At 44.6% G+C, this 23,977-nt stretch overlaps 1 protein-coding gene and 1 long non-coding RNA gene across 5 annotated transcripts in view; one reads left to right on the forward strand and one right to left on the reverse strand.

The window, feature by feature from the left end:
* ST3GAL1 (ST3 beta-galactoside alpha-2,3-sialyltransferase 1) overlaps positions 1-23,977 on the reverse strand; it is a 140,555-nt gene that overhangs the window by 105,374 nt on the left and 11,204 nt on the right. The gene's annotated exons all lie outside the window — the stretch shown is intronic.
* LOC133376160 (uncharacterized) lies at positions 154-15,051 on the forward strand. Its single transcript, XR_009760411.1, has 4 exons — positions 154-244; positions 12,208-12,302; positions 13,729-13,893; positions 14,444-15,051. It is a non-coding gene; the product is annotated as an uncharacterized LOC133376160 (long non-coding RNA).

The following is a 23,977-nucleotide window of genomic DNA, read 5'->3' on the forward strand; positions in this document are numbered from 1 at the left end:
TGCCTCTAGGGCACCCAAGCAGGATATCCCCTGCCCCTCCCTGCCCCTCCCCGCCCTTCCCATCTAGCAACTGGTATTCAGAGACAGTCTTCCTCTGAGTCCGGCTCTTTCATTTAAATATGAGCTACAGTCCTTCCCCAGTCATCAAAGGCAACACTTAACAGATCCAATAATGAGGCAAGACCTAAAAGGAAAGAAAGCTTGATGATGAGAGCATCAAATCTGCACCGCTGATTTTGTTACGGTAAGCATGGCAACAGGTAAATGTTGGCATTTACTGATAATTAGGGATGCGGAGCAATTCAATCCAGTTTGCATTTAAAAGTGAACTTACCTAATTCGCGCTTACCTAACTGGCACTTTCTGAAACAAAATACGAACGGAATTTGCCCTTGCCAAAACTGAAACGCAGCTATCCTTCGAAAGTCACACTTCTCTGAATTTTGCAGTGCAGCTCTCCAGCACAAAAATGCATATTCAGGGGTAAAGTGTGCATGCAAATGCGTATATTAGTGAAAATAACCCACAAGCATTATATTAGGGAACAACTGCCTTGCAAAAATGTATATATTAGGAGAAATTTGCACAAAATGCTGATAAATTTTTGTCAGGACTTTTAAGCCTTTGCCCTATAATCTAGACCTTGCGAACAGCTTGATAAACTTACAGGGCTCACAAACAAAGCTAGATAAACTTTATCCATAAACTGTAAAAGAGATACTATCAATGCCAGATTTTGAGAGAACCACACCAACAGCACTGCCCTACAGATGTTTACTCAGAGGAAAGTCTCCCTTAGTTGACTGGGAGATGCTCTCTCATATGGGGGTTTAGGATGGCAGCCTAAGTTAGTTGAAGGGGGTTACTGTCTTCTCAGCTTGGCTGCCACTAAACCAGGCACCCCAGGGATCTCTTTCATAGGGTTTTAATCTGGCTACCAGTTCTGCAGACTAGTAGCCAGCAATTAATGTACTTCCAACATTAAAAGCTGACACGGGGTTGTACCCAGTAGTATAGCTGAGCTAATGGTAAGGCTTCCAATAGCAGAAAAAGGGAGGGATGCAAACGTTGGCAATTCACCTTCCCTATTACACCCCCCTCCAAAAAATCTGCTACCAAGGGACCATGTTTAGGAGACGCATTGGGGGGGGAGCAAAGGGGAATCACCAAAAATTGCTTTCCTCTCCATACTGCTGAAGGAAGCCGTACCGTCACCGTACCAAAGGCTGGATACAACTAGTGATGTCCAAATGTTCATCTCAGAAATAAGACCATGCCAAGAGAATTATTAGCCTTCTCAAATGCTCATTCAGGCCAACAACGGTGTGCCTGATCAAGAAGAGAATAGTCCAAAACAATGTCTTGCTGAATCTTTTAAAGTAGAGGGAAAGAACAGACTGCATCTCTTTAGCTTGCCTAGAGATGCTATCTATGGGACTTGGCACTACACCTCCCCTTCACTGGGTAGCCAGTAGAGCTTCACTAAGAAACTCCCCCCCCCCCCAATAACTCACAACATATATTGTTGCTTCCAGTCAGATCTCGGCCACGTTAGTCCAGTTTGCATGTCATAGTGAACCACAGTAAATGGTTTACCATATCTGGGCCGCTTATCTCTGCTAGTACATGGAGAAAACAAGCCATGATCTGTGGCATCCCAAGCAGGGCTCATGCTTTGCTTCGCTCCAGTAAACCATAATTAACAGAACAAACCTTGGCTACAACATGGTTTCTTCTGAGTGAAAGCAACCACAATTCCTGGTTCAGATGTAACCATAAGCCATGCATGAGTGGAGAGAAGCAAACTGAGTGTGATTCACTCCCACAGGGCAAGCCAGGGTTTATGGTAGCCGTGGTTAGCAGGGTAGTGCAGGCAAGGTGGCCTTGCTCACCCGCCTCTCCAGTGCTGAGCATCACTGCTGGTTCCTCAGAGGGAGAAGAGCCAGGTGCAGGGAGCTCAGCGATGGAGCCAGTCAGATGCCCCTGCCTCTGAAACTGCACCACATTGGGCTCCTGCGCCTTGCCCCTCTCCGGAACCGGCAGCAATGCTCAGCATTGGGAAGGCAGGTGAGCAACTCTACCCTACCAACCAATTTGATGGTTGATGTCTTACCATGACATAGAAATGTAGCCATTGTCTATCATGTTGGAGTTTTTATATATATTGCAGTAGAATGCAGAAATAACCGATCTGTTCAGACAGGTAACTGAAAGATTAAAGAAACCTAAAAAGTTTATTACTACAAATAGGTAGTCACACATGCTGGAGGAGCCATGTGGCCTGCACTCAGGGGGCCATTACTGAAAATAAAGACAGGAAGAGAGGGGAGAAAGGGAAGGAGCAAAGCCTGTAAAAACAACAAACACTTTAGAGGAGAAATCAGCAGAGGGGAGAATAGATTCCCTTTTTGTCTATTCCCCCCCCCACTGGTTCAGGTCACTTGTAACATGTGTTGATGCTTTACTCCCAACATATCAAAGCTTTAATGCTGGTCTCTTTCAGCCCCCAAGTTAATCTAGACAAGGAAGAACAGTATGCAGATCAGGGATGGGGAACATGTGGCCCTCCAGATGTTGCTGGACTACAGTTCCTTCCTGTCATTCCTGACCACTGGCCACATGCGTGCTCTCACACACACAACCTGCTAAACCTACACACAAGCCATTCAGAACTTGGTGTTCCTACAGGTCATTTTCCACTGATATTTCTGTTTGTTCATTTTGGCCAAGAGCAGCTGATACCAAATTTCAGGCTGGGCAAAATGCCCAGGGACGTGGGATAATGTGGTAGGATCATCTGCCAAGCTAAATGTTATCCATGCAGATGTCCCAACCCAAAGTTTGCTGAGATAACAGGGAATGCGGGGAGGACGGACTTACAAGGGGATGTTCAACCTCCTCTTGTGCCTGATCTTCCACTACATCTGCAGACACAACACCCCAACCCAGGGGAGTATTTCTGCCCCAGCTGAGCTCACAGGTTCAGAGCCTGGCTAAAAAATGTGCTGACTGCTGGGCTGGGGCATTTGCAGTGGGGAAAAAGCAGCTGGTAGGCAAAGGGTTAAGCAACTCCTCTGACAGCCTAGATCTCACCTCTGTGGGGGGGGGTGAGAGAGAGAGAGGCCTCCAGGACCTACATTTATGCTACAAAGGAATAATGAGGTTTGGAACTTCATTCTTCATGATTTTGACAGCCCTCCATGCCGCAGGATTTTGCAGTCCAAGTACAGCACTTTGGCCCCGACATTTGCTTCCAAGACAGAGTCACCACTCCCTCCCCACGTGCAGAGGTAAACTCTCTGCTGGCAAAAAAGTCCATTGCCACTACTGGCCAAACACACTTGAGCCCATTTGCCTTGCAGGAGCCCAGCCCGGGCACACAGAGAAGAACATGGTGTTCCTGCACACACACTCGTGGTGGGGAGAAGGACAGCGGCTCAGTAGTTTGCATGCACAAGATCCCAGTTTCATGACTCCTGCCTGAAACCCTGGAGACCACCTGCTAGTCAGTGCAGACAATACTGAGCTATATGGACCAATGGCCTCAGACCGTATAAGGCAGCGTTCAGTGCTCCTATAGACATATTAATTATTATTATTATTATTTATTAAATTTATATACCGCCCGACTAGCAATAGCTCTCTGGGCGGTGAACATAGAAATACAATAACATAGGAAACACAATAAATGACACAATATAATACAAAATAATACAGTCTAAAATCAATACAATAACATTTTTAAAATTAAATCAATTTAAATTAAAATGCTTCAGAGAATAGGAAGGTTTTAACCTGGCGCCGAAAAGAAAGCAGAGTCGGCGCCAGGCGCACTTCCTCGGGGAGACTGTTCCATAGTTCGGGGGCCACCACTGAGAAGGCCCTAGATCTTGTCACCACCCTCCGGGCCTCCCTATGAGTTGGAACCCGGAGGAGGGCCTTCGTAGTAGAATGTAGTGTACGGGCCGGTTCATATCGGAAGAGGCGTTCCGCAAGGTATCGTGGTCCCGCACCGTATAAGGCTTTATAGGTTAATACCAACACTTTGAATCTAGCCCGGAAACATATTGGCAGCCAGTGCCATTAAACGGCTGGGAGGAACAGGAAGACTTAGTGTGCTATTATTTTTCTATCTAGCATACACACACAGAGAGAGACATATCCTCCCCACCCATTTCCGCTTCCTGCTTTGATGAAAATAAATTATGCCTGCTTATAAAAAAAAAAGGTTGGCCTGGATAAGTACAATGTTATCAACTGCTGACCTGCTTTTGTATTATTAGCATTTAATGTTGCATATGCCCTCACTGTGCAAGGCAGGTTATTTCTTTAGTTATTATTTGATTTCTGTCCCAACCTTCCTCGCAGCAGGAGCCCAGGGCAGCAAACAAAGGCACTAAAAACACTTTAAACATCATAAAAACAGACTTTAAAATACTTTAAAACAAAGAATCTTAAAAAATATCTTTTAAAAAAGCTTTCAAGACTTTTTTTAAAAAAAGGTTAAAAACATTGGGGGGGGGGTTCATTTCATTTTAAAAACATATTTAAAAAACAATTCCGGCACAGACACAGACTGGGATAACGTCTCAAGTTAAAAGGCTTGTCGAAAGAGGAAGGTCTTGAATACGTGCCGAAAAGATAACAGAGAAGGCGCCTGTCTAATATTTAAGGGAAGGGAATTCCACAGGGTAGGTGTCGCCACACTAAAGGTCCATTTCCTATGTTGTGCGGAACAGATCTCCTGATAAAATGGGATCTGCAGGAGGCCATCACCTGCAGAGTGCAGTGATCAACTTAGTATATAAGGCATAAGACGGTCTTTCAGGTATCCTGGTCCCAAGCTGTATAGGGCTTTGTACACAAAAACTAGAACCTTGAACTTGGCCCGGTAGCAAATGGGCAGCCAGTGCAATTCTTTCAGCAGCAGGCTGACATGTTGGCGATACCCTGCCCCAGTGAGCAGTCTCACAGTCGCATTTTGCACCAGCTGCAACTTCTGGACCAACCTCAAGGACAGCCCCATAGAGTGCATTACAGTAATCCTGGAGTTTACCAGGGCGTGGACAACAGTGGTCAGGCTATCCTGGTCCAGAAACAGCCACAGCTGTCTTACCAGCTGAAGCTGGTAAAAGGCACTCCTAGCCACTGACGTCACCCGGGCCTCTAGCAACAAAGATGGATCCAGGAGCAGCCCCAGACTACGAACCTGCTCTTTCAGAGGGAGTACGACCCCATCCAAAGCAGGCAACTAACCAATTATCCAAACTCGGGAACCACCAACCCACAGCGCCTCCATCTTGCTAGGGTTCAGACTCAGTTATTGGCCCTCATCCAGCCCACCACTGAGTCCAGGCACCGGTCCAGGGCTTGCATTGCCTCTCCTGATTCAGATGTTATGGAGAAATAGAGCTAGGTATCAACAGCATACTACTGACACCTCGCCCCAAATCTCCTGATGACCACTCCCAAGGGCTTCATATAGATGTTAAACAGCAGGGGGACAAGATGGGACCCTGCGGCACAACTGCCAGGGGGGCAAAAGACAGTCACACAATGCTATTCTCTGAGAACGACCTCGGAGATAAGACTGGAACCACTGTAAAACAGTGCCTTCAATACCCAGCTCACCAAGTCAGCCCAGAAGGATACCATGGTCAATGGTATCAAAAGCCACTGAGAGATCAAGTAAGAATAACAGGGTCGCACTCCCCCTGTCCTCCTCCTGATAAAGCTCATCCATCAGGGCAACCAAGGCCGATTCAGTCCCATAACCAGGCTTAAACCCACACTGGGATGGGTCAAGATCTGTTTCATCCAAGAGTACCTGCAATGCTGCGCCACATCCCTATCAATCACTTCCCTAAAAGGGGCGTATTTGTGACCCGTCGGTAGTTGTCACAAACCAATGGGTCCAGGGTGGGCTTTTTCAGGAGTGGCTGGATCACCGCCTCTTTCAGGGTGGCTGGAACCACTCCCTCCCGCAATGATGTATTGACCACACCCTGGATCCACTTGGTCAACCCCCCTCAGCAAGCTTTAATAAGCCAAGAAGGGCAAGGTTCAAGAGGACACATTGCTGGCTGCATCAACACAAGCACCTTGTCTACGCCACCAGACGCATCAACTGAAACTGTTCCCAAGAAGTTGCAGCAGATGTTGCACTGGACATCTCATTGGGGACTACAGTAGATGTGGATGGGGCATCAAGACTGCTATGGGGGCGAGCAACTTTACCCTCAAAGTGCCTTGCAAACAATTCACAGTGGGCCTCTGAAGGAAACTCCATTTCCTGGAGTTGATGTCAACAGACCCCTGACAATACAGAAAAGCTCCACTGGACGGCTACTTGAGGGTGTGATGGAGGCAGAGAAGAGGGCCTTCTTCGACGCTCTCATCACCACACAGTAGGCACAGTTATGATGTTTTACTCATGCCCAATCAGCCTCACAGCTCGTATTTTGCCACTTGCGCTTTAGCTGTCGTCCAGCCTGTTTCATTGCCCGTAGCTCAATGGTGTACCAAGGTGCAAACTGGGCTCCACAATTCTGGAGAGGGTGCTCGGGGGCAATTGTATCAAGAGCCCGACGCGCCTCGCTGTTCCACAGCGTGACAAGGGCTTCAACAGGGTCACCTGCTCTATCTACTGGGAACTCCCCCAGGGCATTCAGGAATCCTGTGGATTCCATTAGTCTCTGGGGGCAGACCATCTTAATCTGTCTCTGCAGGGAAGAATCAGAACCATAAGTCTAAACTTCACCAGGAAGTGGTCTGACCACGACAATGGGGTGACATCCACCCCCTATCTCCAGACCATCCCTTCCTCCATTTGGAGCAAAAACCAAGTCGAGGGTGTGCCCTGCCCTATGTGTTGGGCCAGTGACAACTTGAGACAGCCCCATGGTCATCATGGAGGTCATGAAGTCCTAAGCCAGAACACTAGAGGCAGCCTCTGCTTGGACACTGAAATCACCCAGCACTATCGTTCTGGGCTCCTCCAACACCACAGCCGAGATGGCCTCCGCCAACTCGGTCAGAGAAGCTGCCAGGCAGCAGGGTGAATGGTACACCAGCCGCAACCCTAGTTTACTGTCTCCTTGGCCCGACACCAGGTGCAGGCCCTCACAGCCAGCTCCAAGACAGAGTGGTTTCCTGGTGACGGAGATGGAAGTTCTGTAGACCACAGCAACTCCTCTCCCCCATCCCGCAGTCTATGCTGGTGTCGCACAAAGTATCCAGGTGGGCAAAGCTGGATCAGATAAGCTCCTCCCAGCTCACCCACGCAGGTCTCAGTAATGCACACCAGATTGGCGCCTTCATCCACAATCAAATCATGGATGAGAGTGGCTTCATTGTGTACCAATCTGGCGTTAATCAACAACACACACAGGCCAGTGGGCACAGCAGATGAGCAATGAGGATCCTCTCCATGAGAGGAGTGGCAGCAAGGAACAAGGCGCAGATAGCCTTGCCCTCGTCTTCTATGGTAATTCACCACATCCCCATGGCTATACAGGAATACTCCGCATTAACGTACGCAATGGGTCCAGAGTGAGTACATAAACCGAACATGTACTTAAAGTGAAGCACTACCTTTTTTCACTTATCGATGCATATACAGCACTACAATCGTCATATACGGGCATAACAGATGTAAATAACGCATTTATAACTAAAATAAACACAGTAGGCCTTATTTTAAGAAAAGGTTTGTAGTTGGAAACTGATCGGGCGGTGGCGTCATGCCGTTAAGTGTCCGTTCTTGCAAAGCGAGCGTACGTAAACAGGGGAATGGTTCTACTGTAAATATGTCCGTACTCGCGAGTGTCCGCTAAGTGAAGGTCTGTATAGCGGGGTATTCCTGTATTTCCCTCTACCTGTGATCACTGAAATTGACAGAGTACAAGAGGCCAGGTCCCTGCCCCAAAGAGCTTACAATCTGATATTCAGCAGAGGAGAGGGAAGGAAGTGCAGGCGAATCATGGGGGGAAAAATGTGATTGCTTCAGTTAATGGATTTTGGCTTATACTATATTTGGAGAACCTTTGGCTCTCCAAGATGCTGCCAAACTAAAACTTCCACCATCCCTGGTCCTTGGCCATGCTTGCAAGGTTTGAAAGGAGCTGTAGTTTGGCAACATCTGGAGGGTAAACGTTCCTCACTCTTGGCTTATAAGCCCAATGAATATGAAGATTTAGTAACAGCAAGCCTCTTTTCATCATATCCAGGGAAGCAGGGCTGACCCAAGACCTTTTGCTGCTGAGGCAATGGGCAGGACCGCAACCTGTTCCTCCCCCATGCACCTCAATTCCATGGACTAGCCAAATGGACTAACAGTGGAACCTTCCTTCAACCACTAGCAACAAGGCACCATCCTCCATTGGACCCGAGGGCAGCAGGTTCACTTGGGGGCATAGGGCAGCCCTGTGTGGCACACCCTAAGGATGGGCAGATCAGTCAATGCTGGTTTCTCTGTGTCTCATTTGTCCACTCTCAAGTTCAGTTCTCCCCATTTCCACATCAGTTTGCAATTTTTTAAAAAAGGCCCTCATGAAAATTCATCAGCCTTTCAGTGTGAATTTTTCCTAGTATGCACATTTGTATGCAATTTTGCTTAATATGCTCATTTTCACAACACATTTTGGTATGTTGTTTTTCCTAATCTATGCTTCTCTTTGCACATTTTACCCCACCATCCACATTTTTCTACACATCATTTGGCTGGAGAACTGCACTGCAAAAGTCACAGAAGGGCGGATTTTGAAGAATGGCCGTGTTTCGGTCCATGCGTTGCTTCGGAAAGTGCAAACTAGGTTGGTTCATATTTAAATGCAAATCAAATTCCTCCCCATCCCTTTAGCACAAACAGCTCTCGTCTGCTCCCCACCCCTCAGCACCTGCCACCTAAGACAGCTACCTCGCTCTGCCTAATGGTAGGGCCGGCCCCACAGGAAAAAGCTGAAATGTGAGATTGTCTATGCTGACTGGCAGTGGCTGTCTAGGGTTTCAGGCAGGAGACTCTCCTAGCCCCATCTGAAAAGGCCTGGGACCTTCTTCATGCAAAGCAGACGCTTTGCCACTGAGCTACGGCCCTTCCCCAACACGAATAAGCAGTTTTGCCATTGATCTGCACTCTTTGCTCGCAAACGAGTTCTCTGTTCTCTCCTGCCCTTTGCTTTGTTTTAAAGTCTTCAGTTCATCATATAAAATCAACAGGCAAGTACAACGGAAACAAATACTGTGCTCCTTCCAGTGATGGAAGATTGCCACTACCTTGACTTTATCTTGCTCTGGTGATGGGAGTCCTTGGCACTACCACAGATACACACGGACCTTTAGTGTAGTGGCACTTACCCTGTGGAATTCCCTCTCCTTAAATATTAGACAGGCACCATCTCTGTTATCTTTTCGGTGCATACCGGAGATCTTCCCCTTTCAACGAGCCTTGTAAGTTGAGACCTTATCCCAGTCTGCGTCCGTGTTGAGATTGCTTTCTAATATGTTTCTGAACTTTCTTTTTTAAAAATAGATGTTTTTAAAGCTTTTTTAAAAAAAGATGTTTTTAAAGCTTTTAAAAACATGTTTTAAAAGATGTTTTGTTTTAATATATTTTAAAGTCTGTTTTTATGATGTTTTATAGTGTTTTTAGTCCTTTTGTTTGCTGCCCTGGTCTCCTACTAGGAGAAAGGGCAGGATATAAATAAATGAATGAATGTGTTAAGGGCACTGAAAGAAGACTTTCTTCCTAGTTGTGTCACCATTTCAAAACCCTTCTTATCAATGTATAAAGGAAGCTATGCACAGAACTATGGCCATAGGACCCCCATTTTTCAATATCAGATCCCACCGGGAATGGAAACAACAGTTCTAATTAGACTGGGGCAAATTAAAAATAAAAATTAAAGGAAAACTGTGCAAATAAGATTGCTTTAGCTGAAATTATATCTCAAAAATTAACATCAAGGCGAATAATACATACATCCAGGGAATTAACCTAAACCTTTTGAGAAATTCAGTTCGCATAAGAGAGAGGTACATGCTTGTATTAGCAGGGGCATGAACAGATTAGGCATATTTTAGTGGCTTTAATTGCAATCAGTTGAATTAAAGAGGGTAGTCATAGCTGAGTTGTGAATCGCATGGTTTGTATGCCAAAAATCCCAGGTTCAGTTCACTGATGGCAGGCTAGGAAAGGCCTCTGCCATCATAACTTGGCACCTGCCTATAAAAAGCAAGCTCTGCCATTGCTCATAAAGCAGCTGGAGGAGGAGAGGTGTGCAGAGGGCAGAGGAAGAACAGTGGGTGGAGAGGCGGCCCATTTGCCATCCTTGGGACCCCCCGGGGAAATTCACCAAACCAAGCCTCCTGCTGCCTGGAACTGGGTATTGTGGAGAGCACCTGAAGGGAACATGGCTGTGGGCAGCCTGAGAAGCTCACTTCACCTTGGTGCCTGCCCATAAACGCAAGCCTAGTGTGAGAGGCTAGGGTGATGTCAGCAGGTTCCAGGAACCCTCCTCGTGGTGAGATTTTTGGGGTGATCCTAGGTGACAGCCTGGTTGAGAGGTGTTGAATGGAAGGAGAATGAACTGATATCAGTATAAAAGTGTGTGTTTGTGTGCCTGGGCCAGAGACCACCTTAACTGCACATCTTGCAAAACCCTCTCCCTGCTTGCTGGCCTCTTTCCACCTGGCCTGGGAGGGTGTGGCCCTGACTGACTACCACTACCTGGGCATGCCAGAGACCATTTGACTGTGGGCTGTTTAGAGGCTTCTGCTTGGGCCAAAAGTTAATTCTGGTGGTCAGTTATTTTTGCTGTTTTGGGGATTATGTTTTTGTATTTTACTATTGGTCATTATGAATTACAATGCTGTTTTGATTTATTGTATGTTTCTTAAGATGTTTTCTTTAACTTACTGTTTGACTATTTGAATTTTGGTTTGTAACAGTGAATTGTGTAACCTTTTTCATGCTGTGAGCAGCCTTGAGCATAGGTTACTATGGAAAGGCAGTATACAAATAAACCACGCTACTGCTGATGGTAATTTGTACTAATGGTTTTACTGTGTATTTTGTTACATTTGTTGCTCTAGTTTTCTGTACACCACTTAAGAGTTATTTTTATATAATGTGGTACAGAAATGGTCTAAATAAATAAAACTGGAGAGCTGTTGCCAGTTATAGTAGACAGCTTGGTGAATATTGCAATCCTATGCACCTCTATTCACGAGTCAGCCCAACTAAGTTCAATGAGACTTATTTGTAGGTAAGCATTATGGGATTGCAGCCTAAATGGACTAATAATTTTATTCAGTACAAGCCAGCTTTGAATGGTGAAGTGGTATTATGCTGTCAGACTGAGTTAAAGAAGAATATGTATGCAATATCAAATTGGCATCAGGATCACTTTGATTGATTAGTTACTTTGATAGACAAAGGTATTCCTCATTGAAAACATTAATTTGCTCAGTTTCTTATGGCAGGAAGGTACACTTTTGAGATAAATCATATCTAACTCCATTTGGAATCAAAAGCAGATGAACTGATACAATAATGGACTGAAACTTGGGGAATTCATATTTATTACCCTTATCCAAAACAAAACGGATATCCTTAAGCTCAATAGTTTGACTTAACATTTTAATAAAATCAATCAACTTTTAGACAGCTATGGGAAATTCAGACTCCTGTTTTGTTTCCTGGACTTGACTCTACAAAGACTTAAAAATGATGAATTGAACAATGGCTACCGCAAGAAGTTACTAATTTTGATAGTACTGAATTCCTGAGAAGTTATTTTCATTTACACATGAGTCATCAAGTCTCAGTAAATTTTTACAGCACTGTTGGCTCTCTGAAGATAACAGTTAAAGAAAGTAGGAAATTATTGTCTGCAATGTTTGGCTTGCGATAAACCCACAGGCAGAAATACTGGTTGCCCTTACAGGTCCGTTACCTAAAATACCAAGAGGAACTGATAGTCATGGGCTTGAAAAAAAGTTGGGTGGAAATTTTGGATACTAGTTTCCCACCGCCAAAGGGAAGTGTACCAAAATTCACCAAATTCTATCACTTGAGGACTATTCTCTGCTTTAATTCCCTTTTAACTATGGAAGTACATCTACTTAAGATGTTTTCTGGACCTGCAAGGAATTGATGTAATAATAATAATAAAGTGAAACTAAGCAAAATATACATGTTCCACACAGATTACCATCCTCCAGCAGAGATAAAACCAAAGGCACCACTAAAATAGAGAAACAGAATGGGATTAGTGTGATGTTCCTATATTAATGTATATATGGTAAGTGTTGTTGTTTTAGAAGATACATGGTAAGTGGAGTGAAAGAGGAGGGGGAGTGAATGGGCAGTAGAATGCGAGATGATTGGCTGAGTGTTTAAAATGGCTGAATGTATAAAAGGAAGAGTGAGAGTGGAATCGGGGGGGGGGAGAAGAGAACTGAGTGGGTTGCTTGGTGGGGTTTAGAGAGTTGTTTGCCAGGAGGGAGGTGGAGTTCGGATTAGTATTGAGTAAAACCATATGCTTATGTGCCTTAAGAAGAAATCTTGTTAATCTTGTTAGCTCTGTTATCTGTAATAAATATTTAATTTGGTTTACCAAAGGCCTGATCCTTGGCTGGGGTTTCACAGACCAGAAGGGAGGGTAAGGTCATGACCAAGGCTGAAGGGGAACTGTAACAAATGGTGGCAGTGGTGAAGAGAATAACAATACCAGTATTCAGAGTCTCTGGGAATACTAGTATTGGGACGTTACTGGTGGTTGCCTAGCAGGGGGATCTGTTGAGATCTCTGCTAGAGCGGGGAGAGAAACCATAAGAGAGAGCGGTCCGGACTGGTGGAGTCCCTGGTGGTGCCTAGTGACAGGCAGTAGCCACGAGCAGGTAGGAACCTGACAGGGAGAGCCAGGGAAGGACGCCTCACAATTAGCAGTAAAATTGGTATATTGTATTGCCTTATATACTAGAGTGTAGGCTAGAGATGGGAGACCTCAGGCCCGGGGGCTGAATACAGCCCTCCAAACTTCTCTGTCTGGCCCTCTGCACTTTCACATGGTTACACCACCTCCCCAGCCATACCTCCTGTTGGCTTTGCTTTTAGGGTTGCCAGGTTCAATCCCTGAGACTGATTCTGTATCCTTAAGAGAAGAGAAAATTCACCCAAGCGCAGGTGTTCTTGCAACACTGTAATGAGAAAAACCACAAGGTGGAATTCTCTCTTCCCCCTGCACATTTTTTAAAGATACAGAAGACCTCTTGGTTGCCAGCCTCCAAGAGGTCTTTTGTATCTTTAAAAGTTGTGCAGGGGGAAGAGAGAATTCCACCTTGTGGTTTTTCCCATTACAGGGTTGCAAGAACACCTGCACTTGTCTGACTTTCTTTTCTCCTTAAAGATACAGGATCAGTCTCAGGGATTGAACCTGGCAACCCTATCTGCTTTGTATCCCTCCTTGAGTGTTACTGCCTGGCTGGAATGTGCCTTTGAACTCGTATGATGCCTCTTGCTTTCTTAGATGGAGGCTCTATGTGGTGTATGTGTAGAAACTAGGTTATCAAACTTATTCCATTTGTTCCTACACCCAATGCCCTTTTGCCGAATGTTCCTGTTATTGCTAGCAGTTGAGTGCATAATTTGTTTGTGCATAGTTTACTAGGGAGTGTAATAAAATTATTACATCACTCACGGCAATAAAACATGTTTCCTCATTCCAGGATTTGTCAAGCTTGAAAGCCATTCTGCACTATCCGAAAGGCAAGCATTGGCAAACAAAAGTCCAATGCTGTACGTTGTTTTCTTTGAAGATGTAATCTTTCCTCTCTCGGTCAGATGTGATCCAAGGCGGAATGGAGAAGAAACTTCATAAATAAATACTGTAGGTTTGTATCATAATGATTAACTTCACAGGAACAGCGAGCACAAATTTCTATTTCTATTAATAGTTGTTCTGTGTGTGTGTGTGTGTGTGTGTGCATGTGTTGTGTTGGCCATGGATTTCATTCATCCCTTAACATGGGAAAAGGAGAAGCTGTGGTCCTCCAGATATTTTTGGACTCCTCCTCACACCAGCACCAGCCAGCATGGGCAGTGCTCAGGGGAGTTGTAGTCCAACAACATCTGGATGGCCACAGGTTCTCCATCGCTGCTCTAACAGGAAGTTTCTTTTGAAAGGACTTTATCCTCTCATCCGAACACAGTGAATTCATGTTGATGTCCTGCATGGCATTAATCTCCTCAACAGAACTGAGTTTTCAACAGAGTTGCATTTGTCACTGTTATGCTGTAACTGCATTCTTCCTCTTATGAAAGATTTTGGATCTAAAAGTTTGTATCTGACTTGAATGAGAAGTAGATTAGGATTGCAATATAAATGGGGAATTGGAAATCAAGAACAATGTGAATTTGTGTTTTTCTTTTCCTTTGAAACAGGATAAATATCCATAAATATTATTTCTAGGAACTCTGGAAGTACGGATTTGAAGCTGTGATTGCAGAAACAATGCTGGCAGTTAGGAATGTTGAAGTAACCATCAGAAAATTCCACTGGAAATTCTTCTATGTTCAAAACAGATAATCAGATTTCCTCGAACCATGGAACTGAACGTATTTAACCAAAATATTTGAAACCCCAAATAAATTCCCAATGGCAATTCTTTTGTTGCAGTTCTGATACCAGAACAAATCCCCAGTGTGGGTGGAACCATCCTCAAACACCAACATATACTTTACTATTCCCTGAACTCTGAGAAAATCTGGAAGGGTATATAGCACTCCTCAAATCCCCAAAGGGCTGTAGTGAAGAAGAGGGCAAAGACTTGTTCTCTGCTACCCCAGAGAGCAGAATCAGTCTAATATACTTAGGTCACAGGAGGGCAGATTCTGGTCAAACATTGGAAGAAGCTTAATGAGTGTAAGAGGAACTCACCAGTTGCCTCAGGAATGGCCTGCATTCTCACAGAGGCAAACTTCCAGGGGCTGCATGCCAGTGGCAGGCAGGGCCAGAGATGTGACTCATCTTTGTACAGTAGGCTACATTCATGCCCCATCTGCATCATACATTTCAAACCATATCATACCAGTTTAAACAGCCATGGCTTCCCCCCCAAAGAATCCTGGGGACTGTAATTTGTTCAGGCTGCTGAGAGTTGTTAGGAAACCACTATCATCCCCTCCTCCCCTCACATAGCTATAATTCCCAGAGTTCCCTGGGAAGAGGAACTGATGGTTAAACCACACTGGGAATTGTAGCTCTGTGATAGGAATAGGTATCTCTTAACCATTCTCAGCACCCTTCACAAACTATAAATCCCAGGATACTTTGGGGGGGAAGGCATGACTGATGTGATACTGCTTTAAATGTATGATGCAGATAGGGCCAAGTTCAGAGGTTTTCCATGCACACCCTCACACCCAGAAAAGCAAGAGGCATCATCACAGTTCAAGAACACAAAGAAGCATTCGAGGAGGGTGTGGAGGAGGGCTGGTGAGAGGCGTGGCCTAGAGAGGGGGTGTGGCCTGGTCCCAGGTAGTGGGACCTAGAGTGCTGAATTCAGCCCTGAGGCTCCCCATCCCTGAGTTGCCTAGAGGAATGACCTCTCTCTCTCTCTCTCTCTCTCATTGGACAGCCCAATGCTGGGGATGCTTTAGCTCAGGATGTGGTGCATCACGCCAGGTGTTGGACAAAGCTGCTGCTGAAGCTCCTTCCAAATATCTGATTCCAAATCGTGGTCATCGATCTACACATTGGACATGCAAATATTCCGAACAAAGAGTATAATTCTGGAAAATGTCATTGGAATGAAAGAACGATATTGTAGGATACTCATTTAACTACATAAAGGAATATTACTAAGAAGCGTACAGACAGAGATTTTAATTAGCATCCAGAGTGGAGAATCTTAGAGATGTTGATAGTTTTCCATAAAAAGACTGGAACTAGAAGTAACTATTATTATAATTATTATTATTCCCCAAAAATATGAGAGACATTAAAATTATGACTTTCAAAGAATTCAAATTATATGGAGTAGCTACATTTGAAGGAACTTTGAAATAACCAAAACTCACAGTTACAAATGTTACATAGAGATTGATAGGCAGAATACAACTTTATTTATTTATTTATTTATGAAATTTATATCCCACCCTTCCTCCCAGAATCTTATACCTGCTTACTCAAAGTTAAGTCCCAGGTAACTCACTCCTACCTAAGCTGATTCATAGGCTTGTCCTAAGTTGTAATCGACTTGAAGGCACAACAACAACAAAAAAGTAAGCCTGCACTGATAGTTTGGATTTTCCTCCTGCTAGGAGGAAGGGTGGGATGTAAATAAAATAATAAATAAATAAATAAAATAATGCCCAGGAAAATAGTAGAGACTCCCTTCAAGCCAGAGACTTTCAGGATGCCTGTCGCAATAAGAGTGTTTGTTTTCCCCTGATGTTGGGGACAAACAACCAGAGCATCATCATTTTGCTTCTGAGTTTTCAGACACATCTGACAGGTTGTGATGGGAAAGAACCCAAGTGATGGATAAGCAGACATATATATATAGAATGGCTCTGTAAATGAACTTGATACGAGGCAGCAATGATATGTCCAAAAATAGGTCCATTCCAGCGGACACCTTTTTACTTTCACTGCATACATGCATTTCAGAGTGAAAGATCCAAAAAGGCAACTTCAAATTGAGTTTTGTCTCTCATCTCCCACCTTTCAGACTGACATGCCTTAAGTTAAACTTATAATTGAAAACAAATTAGTTTGCATTAAAATGAAAAGCGGAGCCAGAGCTTGTTGACAAATTTGTCAGGTTTTCAACCTCTTTTCAAAAATTCATAATTAGATACTTTCCCCCTATTAAATATGAGCTCAGGAGGCAAATACATAATTACAGGCATTTTCAACAAGTATTGTAGGCACATGAGTCATGTGGAAGCATCTGGTATACTAGTACTCCTTGGCGAGTCTAAGTTCTTGATCACTTAAATAAGTATGAATGGGTACAAATGCATTTCATTGGCTTAATTTACAGCACACTGATCCCAAAATCAGGAATATATAAAAACAGAACACGTACCTGTCCTAGTGGAAGAGAGCATAGCTCTTTAAATCTGTACTTCTAAAAAGCAGAATTGTCACCCCACAGTTTGCTCTGTGTTTGAAGGGTCATTCAAGGAAGCTGAATGCTGGAAGTTTGGGGAAGGGCTGCACGCAGAAGGTCCCAGGTTCAATCCCTGATCTCTCCAGATAGGGCTGGGAGATACTCCTTGTCTGAAACTCTGGAGAGCTGCTGCCAGTCAGTGTAGACAATACTGGGCTGGACAGACCAGTCGGTCTGATTCAGTATAAGGCAGCTGCATTTGTTCCTTGGATTCAGGTCAGACAAGAGAAAGTACTGTATCACCCAGGGCTAGGGTTGCCAGGTTCATGGCCTGAGACTGATCCTGTAGGAGAAGAGAAAGTCAGCCAAGTGCAGGTGTTCTTGCAACACTGTAATGGGAAAAACCACAAGGTGGAATTCTCCCTTCCCGCTGCACAACTTTTAAAGATAGAGAAGACCTCTTGGTTGCCAGGCCTGAACTCCCCTTTCTTGGAGCTCTTTGTAGACATCCAGCTACGTTAGCAGTGGCTGTCCTAATTTTAATAGCAGTGAGTGTTCTTAATAGTAATCCTGTGAGAATTCTAAATGCCATCAAATCAGCTATCTGTGAAAAGAACTTTATGATAGGGGACCTGCCTTGTCCTTCTGGGCTGGACACTATCACCTACTCTGCTTTTTGATCTGATCAGGAAGGGGGGAGGAGCCCTTTTTGGGAGGGACTGATCTTGGGAGCTCTCGCTTGGTCACACATTCATTTTCTGTGATACCTTCCCCATCCAAGTAGAAAGAGTCAGCCCTGAATCTACTCAAGGGTTTTAGGGGGAGTGTCTAATTGCTGCGACAATATCTTAGCTTGCAGTAGTCATGCCTAGTTACGCTGTGTAGAGATGCAGAATCCTGTGCAACCTGTAAGCTGATCCATGAAATGCTCTGGACTGAACTTCCACATTAAACATAACAGAGAAAAATACATGAGCAAGTCTGAGTCTGAATCCAAGGGGGTTGGCCAGGACAACTGCCACTGACATTGGCTACAACTTTAAGAACTGGGACTTGAAGAGCTTGTGCCTGAGCTTGCTTTTTCCTCCTCCTTCCTGTTTCTTTTTCCTGATGTGTCATGTCATGTCTTTTATATATTATGAGTCTGAGAGGAGGGAGCATGTGATTTTTGTAAGCCACGCTGAGAGCCGTTTTGACTAAAGAGCAGCGTGTTAATGCCAAAAAAGTAGACAAATATACAATTTAATTTAATAAATGAACACAGAAGTCTTCAAGTGTTAGGCAGCCCACTTGAAGAAGGAGAGGCCAGGCAACTTGACCGAACTGTCATTCAATTTGCTAATTAGTATATTTTTCGTTTTTCTTCCAAATGAGAGAGGAAGGTGGGCTGACTGTTCTGTAAGTCCCAGGGTGTTGTTTTTTTTTGCTACAGCTGTACAGATACTAAAATTCTGGTCCCCAAAAAGCTGGATTTGGCTATTTGTATAAATTAAGCATTCTGAACTTGTTCACGTCATTTCAGTTATTTTGCGTAATTTATTTTTCAATACCCATTTTTTTATTCTGATTTCGATAGTCATCAGGAGGTACATTATTATTATTATTATTATTATTATTATTTAGTTGCTTGTTACCCAAAGGTCTCCAAACGACTTACAACATGGTTAAAAATGAAAAGATATCATATCATAAAAAACAAAAGCAAAACAACAACCAACCCTATACAGCCACAAGAAGCTTTGGCAGACACTAATAACAACCAGTATCATCCTGGTCTATCAAAAGCCTGGTAAAAAAGATTTCTTTACCTGGCGCCGAAAAGATGTCAATGAAGGCGCCAGGAGAACCTCACTGGGGAGCGCATTCCACAGTTGAAATTCTTCCCCCAGCCATTTAGCTCTCACTCTCAGGCTTATCTTCAGTAACTAGGGCTAGAAACTTGTTTTCTGGTTTTAAATGAAAGCTGAGATTCTGAGGAAACTGGATTCTCTGCTTTTGGTTCTATACTCACACAGATTAGCAGCAGAAGCTTGAAAGGGTGTGGCCCAGGCAAGGGTATCCTATGTAGTGGCACCTAGGTTGTGAAACTTCCTCTCATAGAGGTATGTCTGGCATCTTCCCTACATAGTTTTCATCAAATACTGAAGGTACACCTTTGACACCTGAGATGTATATTTTTAGGACCCACCCTACTTTTGTGATTGTAACTTGCTTTAAACTGTTTTTAATGTTGCATTTTAAATTGTTGTACCCCACCCTGGTGGAGGGAAACTTAAAATGCTATCATATTTCTTCAAGATTCCACACTCATGCACACACCCAGCTTTGGAACAATTCAAATAACACGTATCGGGGATAGCCAACATTGTGCCCTCCAGATGTTGATAGACTATAACTCGCTGTCCCTGAGCACTGGCCATGCTGACTGGAGCTTATGGGAGTTGGAGTCCAATAAACTCTGGAGGGCACCCATAGTATAAATAAACATGTGACACCATGGACAAAATCTGACAGTGACATTCGGTGGGGTTCAGAGAAGGGCAACAAAGATGATCAGGGAAATGGAAACAAAGCCCTGAGAGACTGAAAGAACTGGGCATGTTTAGCCTGGAGAAAAGAAGACTGGCACGGGGGGGGGAGAAATAATAGCACTCTTCAAGTACTTGCAGAGCTTGGAAAAGTTACTTTTTTGAACTACAACTCCCATCAGCCCAATCCAGTGGCCATGCTGGCTGGGACTGATGGGAGTTGTAGTTCAAAAAAAGTAACTTTTCCAAGCTTTGAGTACTTGAAAGGTTGTCACACAGAGGGGGTCTAGGATCTCTTCTTGATCTTCCCAGAGTGCAGGACACAGAATGGGCTCAACTTACAGGAAGCCCGATTTCAACCAAACATCAGGAAAAACTTCCTAACTGTTAGAGCCATACGACAATGGAAACAATCACCTAGGGAGGAAATAATTGGCTCTTCGACACTGGAGGCATTCAAGAGGTGGCTGGGCAGCTGTCTAATATGCTTTAATTTGGATTCCTGCATTGAGCAGAAGACTGGACTTGATGACCTTATAGGCCCCTTCCAACTCTACTATTCTATGATGGCTGGTGCACATTGCGAATTGTAAGGCGTAAGGCCACGAGACCAACAGTAGGTGGAGCCAGATCCAGTGACAGGTGGAGCCAACTAATTCTGGTTTTGCCCCCTCCCCCCCCCCCGAGTTCCACAAGGGCAACACTGAGACTAAGTAGTGGACAGAACCCCTGTTCCCCAGACTGGTTGTAAGTTGGAAGGCAGCCAGCTGGGGGCTGGCTGAGCAGAGCTTGAAAAAGTTACTTTTTTGAACTACAACTCCCATCAGCCCAATCCAGTGGCTATGCTGGCTAGGGCTGATGGGAGTTGTAGTTCAAAAAAAGTAACTTTTCCAAGCTCTGGGCTGAGGGCAGACTGAAGTTGGTGGGACATTTGCCCCAATAGGCCAAGCTCCCCTGTTGACATGGAAAGCCCTGAGAAGGGGAAATGCTAGCTCCAGTTTCATTACCATTGGGTCAGATCCAAAGATTCCCTCCTTTCGTTGCAAGACAGAAATCTCTTGATCCTCGCCATTGATTAAAATAAATAAATACAAGCCTTGTGCTGTCAACATAAAGTGAAATTAAATCCTACTGTAACCTTCAAGACTTGGAAACCAGACAGCTTCCCCCCCCCATTTTTTCCAAAAGAGAGATTATTTTAATCTCATTACTTTTAAGCCAGTCTCATGATTTTTGGGGGTGGAGCGGGGGTGAATCAGGATAATTGGACACTTCAGGTTTTTCTATAGCAAGAACTTTTCAGCGGGCATCTCCTTCCCCCCCTGCCTGAAGAGTTCTAGATTCTTTTGATAGGAAAACCACTTCACATGATTACAATCAACTTTAGCTTTTATTCTCCTGTTTCTCTCTTCAGATTCCACATCCACACTTTAAAACTTGGTTTGGCTTCGCCAAGCAGTAGCCTTGGCCTCTGGGCACACACAAAAAAGGTATGCCATTATCTCACTTTCCATCATTGGGCCACTTTAATTCCAGCAATATGGGATGGTGGGGGGAGGGGGGGCAGGAGGCACTTCCTCCTTCATTCACCCTCTTCCATCTTCACATGGTTTTATCAACATCCATTGCACCCCTCCCCCTTCAAACCACCTTCCTTCTAGACCAATGTAACTCAGGCCACCCTTTTCCCAAACTTATCCTAGCATTACGAGACACCCCCCCCCCAACTCATCCCAGGCAATCTGTTCCCTGCAGAATGTACGGTCAGAGCTTGGAAAAGTTACTTTTTTGAACTACAACTCCCATCAGCCCCAGCCAGCATGGCCACTGGATTGGGCTGACGGGAGTTGTAGTTCAAAAAAGTAACTTTTCCAAACTCTGAATGTACCGAGATCTTCATATGAAGCCTGAGTTCATACAAGCAGGGATGGGAAACCTGCACCCTTAAAGATGTTTCATAGCCTACAACTCCCATCATCCCTAACCTTTGGCCATGCTGGCTGGGTAACATGGGAGTCCAACAATATCTGGAAAGCCACAGGTTCCTAGTCTCTGGCATACACCCTGCTCCCATATGCAGGGATGTATGGACTGGAGGAGTAACTCCATACTGCCCGTGAAGAGAAATGGAGCAAAATCTCTCCCTCCCCCCTCACCTGCAAAGCCACACAAAAAGAAATGCAAAAACAAAGCAGAAGAGAGACAGGGGCCTCGGGATCTTACCTCTTCCTGGAATTTTACAGTTCCCACTCCAGATGACTCACCCTTCTGAGATCCCATGCCATAATTTTAAAATCCGTCCTAAACTACAAGCTCGCCCTGCCCCACTTAAACCTTTCACGGTCAAGATGCCCCAATCCCTCCATTAAAACAGATGTCGTGTTTCTTGACAAGGGCTTCCTCCTGATGGCCTCAGCCTTAGGATCCAGTCAATAAGAGTCCTGGAAAAGTTCGACAAACAACTGTCAAGTGTACTTAATCTCTGGAGTTGGCGCCATTCCCGACACATGCTGGAGCTGATTCCTGGCAGACTCACCCCTTGCAGTTTAGATTTTCCTCCCACTCGCACCCTGACTCACAGGGGGATGGGGGGGGGGAGGAAGAAAGGACAAAGAGGCACCATTCTGGTCTGCACACCTGAAGGCAAAAAGCTGTACTGGGAATCTTTTCCTCCCCAAAGTCTCTTGTCAGCCACTGTGCAAGCAGTAGCAGCAGCAGCAACCTGAACCTCAGCCCCACCAATTGCACCACCTTATCCGCCTGCAGACTCTGTTGCTGCAGCCAACATGAATTTGGGAATCCCCAACTTAGGTGAAGAGTGCATGGGAACACGGAAGGTGAAGAATTAAATATGCTTCCTCGGAGGGTGGGAGGCAGCAAGAGGAATAAATTGCAGTTTTTCTCCCTTTGCAGTGGAAAAGCAACTTTCAGAGTTTCCAGCCCTGGGTTTGCTGATGATGCATAGATCATGTTGCCGTCTCATGGATAAGGGCCTCCACCAAACCATGAATCAAATCCCATGTCTAGACTGCCCTCTTAGGCTGCAATATTAAATCTGTTTACCTGAGAGTAAAGCCCATTGAACTCAATGGGATTTACTGCTGCTTAGACGTATGTATATACAACTGTATGGTAAAGCTGTCCGATTCAACTCCTGATTCTGGTTCTCCCAACATCATCCAGCGCATTTTACCCAAACGATAAAAAGAAAGCAGAAGTAATCACACTAGGAAACTTCTGTTATGGGCTGGCTATAAAAATGTGATAAATAAAAAAGCTGAACTCTGTGTCACAGGGCAAGACAAATGGGAAAAGGGCAAAGATATTCCACACTTGGTACTCCACCTGACCCAACTTAAGGAAAATTCCCTCAATCCTAAATATGAGAATGTGTCATTGTCAATGGAGGGTCTTCTCCAATTAGCAAAATTAGAAAATCGGACTGTGACTTGGCACGCCTTATTACAGGGACGGGGAACCTTTGTCCGGCACCTTCAACATACAGTTTTTGTCATATACTGTAGACGTACCCCTTTACCCTGGCCTTTGACACCTGAGATATATACTTCTAGGACCCACCCTACTTTTGTGATTGTAACTTGCTTTAAATTGTTTTTAAATGTTGTATTTTAAATTGCTGTGCCCCACCATGGCGGAGGCATAAATGAGGGAGTGGAAACTTAAAATGCAATATTTCTCCCAAATTCCACACACATGCATGCACCCAGCTCTGAATTCAATTAATGTAAATCGGGGATAGCCAACATGGTGCCCTCCAGATGCTGATGGACTACATCTCCCATCATCCCTCACCATTAGCCATGCTAGCTGGGGCCAATGGGAACCTGGAGTCCAACATCCGAAGGGCCACGTCATCTGGAGTATTTAATTTATTTATTTATTACTTTTAAAGAAATTAGTAGAGATTTTTTTAAAAGGAAAAAGATAAGGCTTCCCTTAAACAAAATCAGTGACCATGCCAATCTGAGGCACTTAGTAGTCAGCCTCCCTGGCTTCCTGAAATGGAGACCCTATGAATAGGGTTTTCATGGTAAGCGGTATTCAGAGGGAGTTTACCATTGCCTCCCTCTGAGGCTGAGAGGTAGTGGCTGGCCCAAGGTCACCCAGTGAGCTTCATGGCTGTGTGGGGATTTGAACCCTGGTCGCCCAGGTCGTAGTCAAACACCTTAACTACTACACCAGTCTAGATCTCCCCTGGCTTCCCATGCTTCTATTAAAGCCCAGGGAAAGACATCATGCAGGGTGGCTGCAGAGTGCTGGAGAAATGTTTAATGGAAAGAAAGAAAAGTACACAACTTGCGGCTTCCTTG

The sequence above is a fragment of the Rhineura floridana genome, chromosome 1, assembly GCF_030035675.1.
Source record: "Rhineura floridana isolate rRhiFlo1 chromosome 1, rRhiFlo1.hap2, whole genome shotgun sequence".
Taxonomy (NCBI): domain Eukaryota; kingdom Metazoa; phylum Chordata; class Lepidosauria; order Squamata; family Rhineuridae; genus Rhineura; species Rhineura floridana.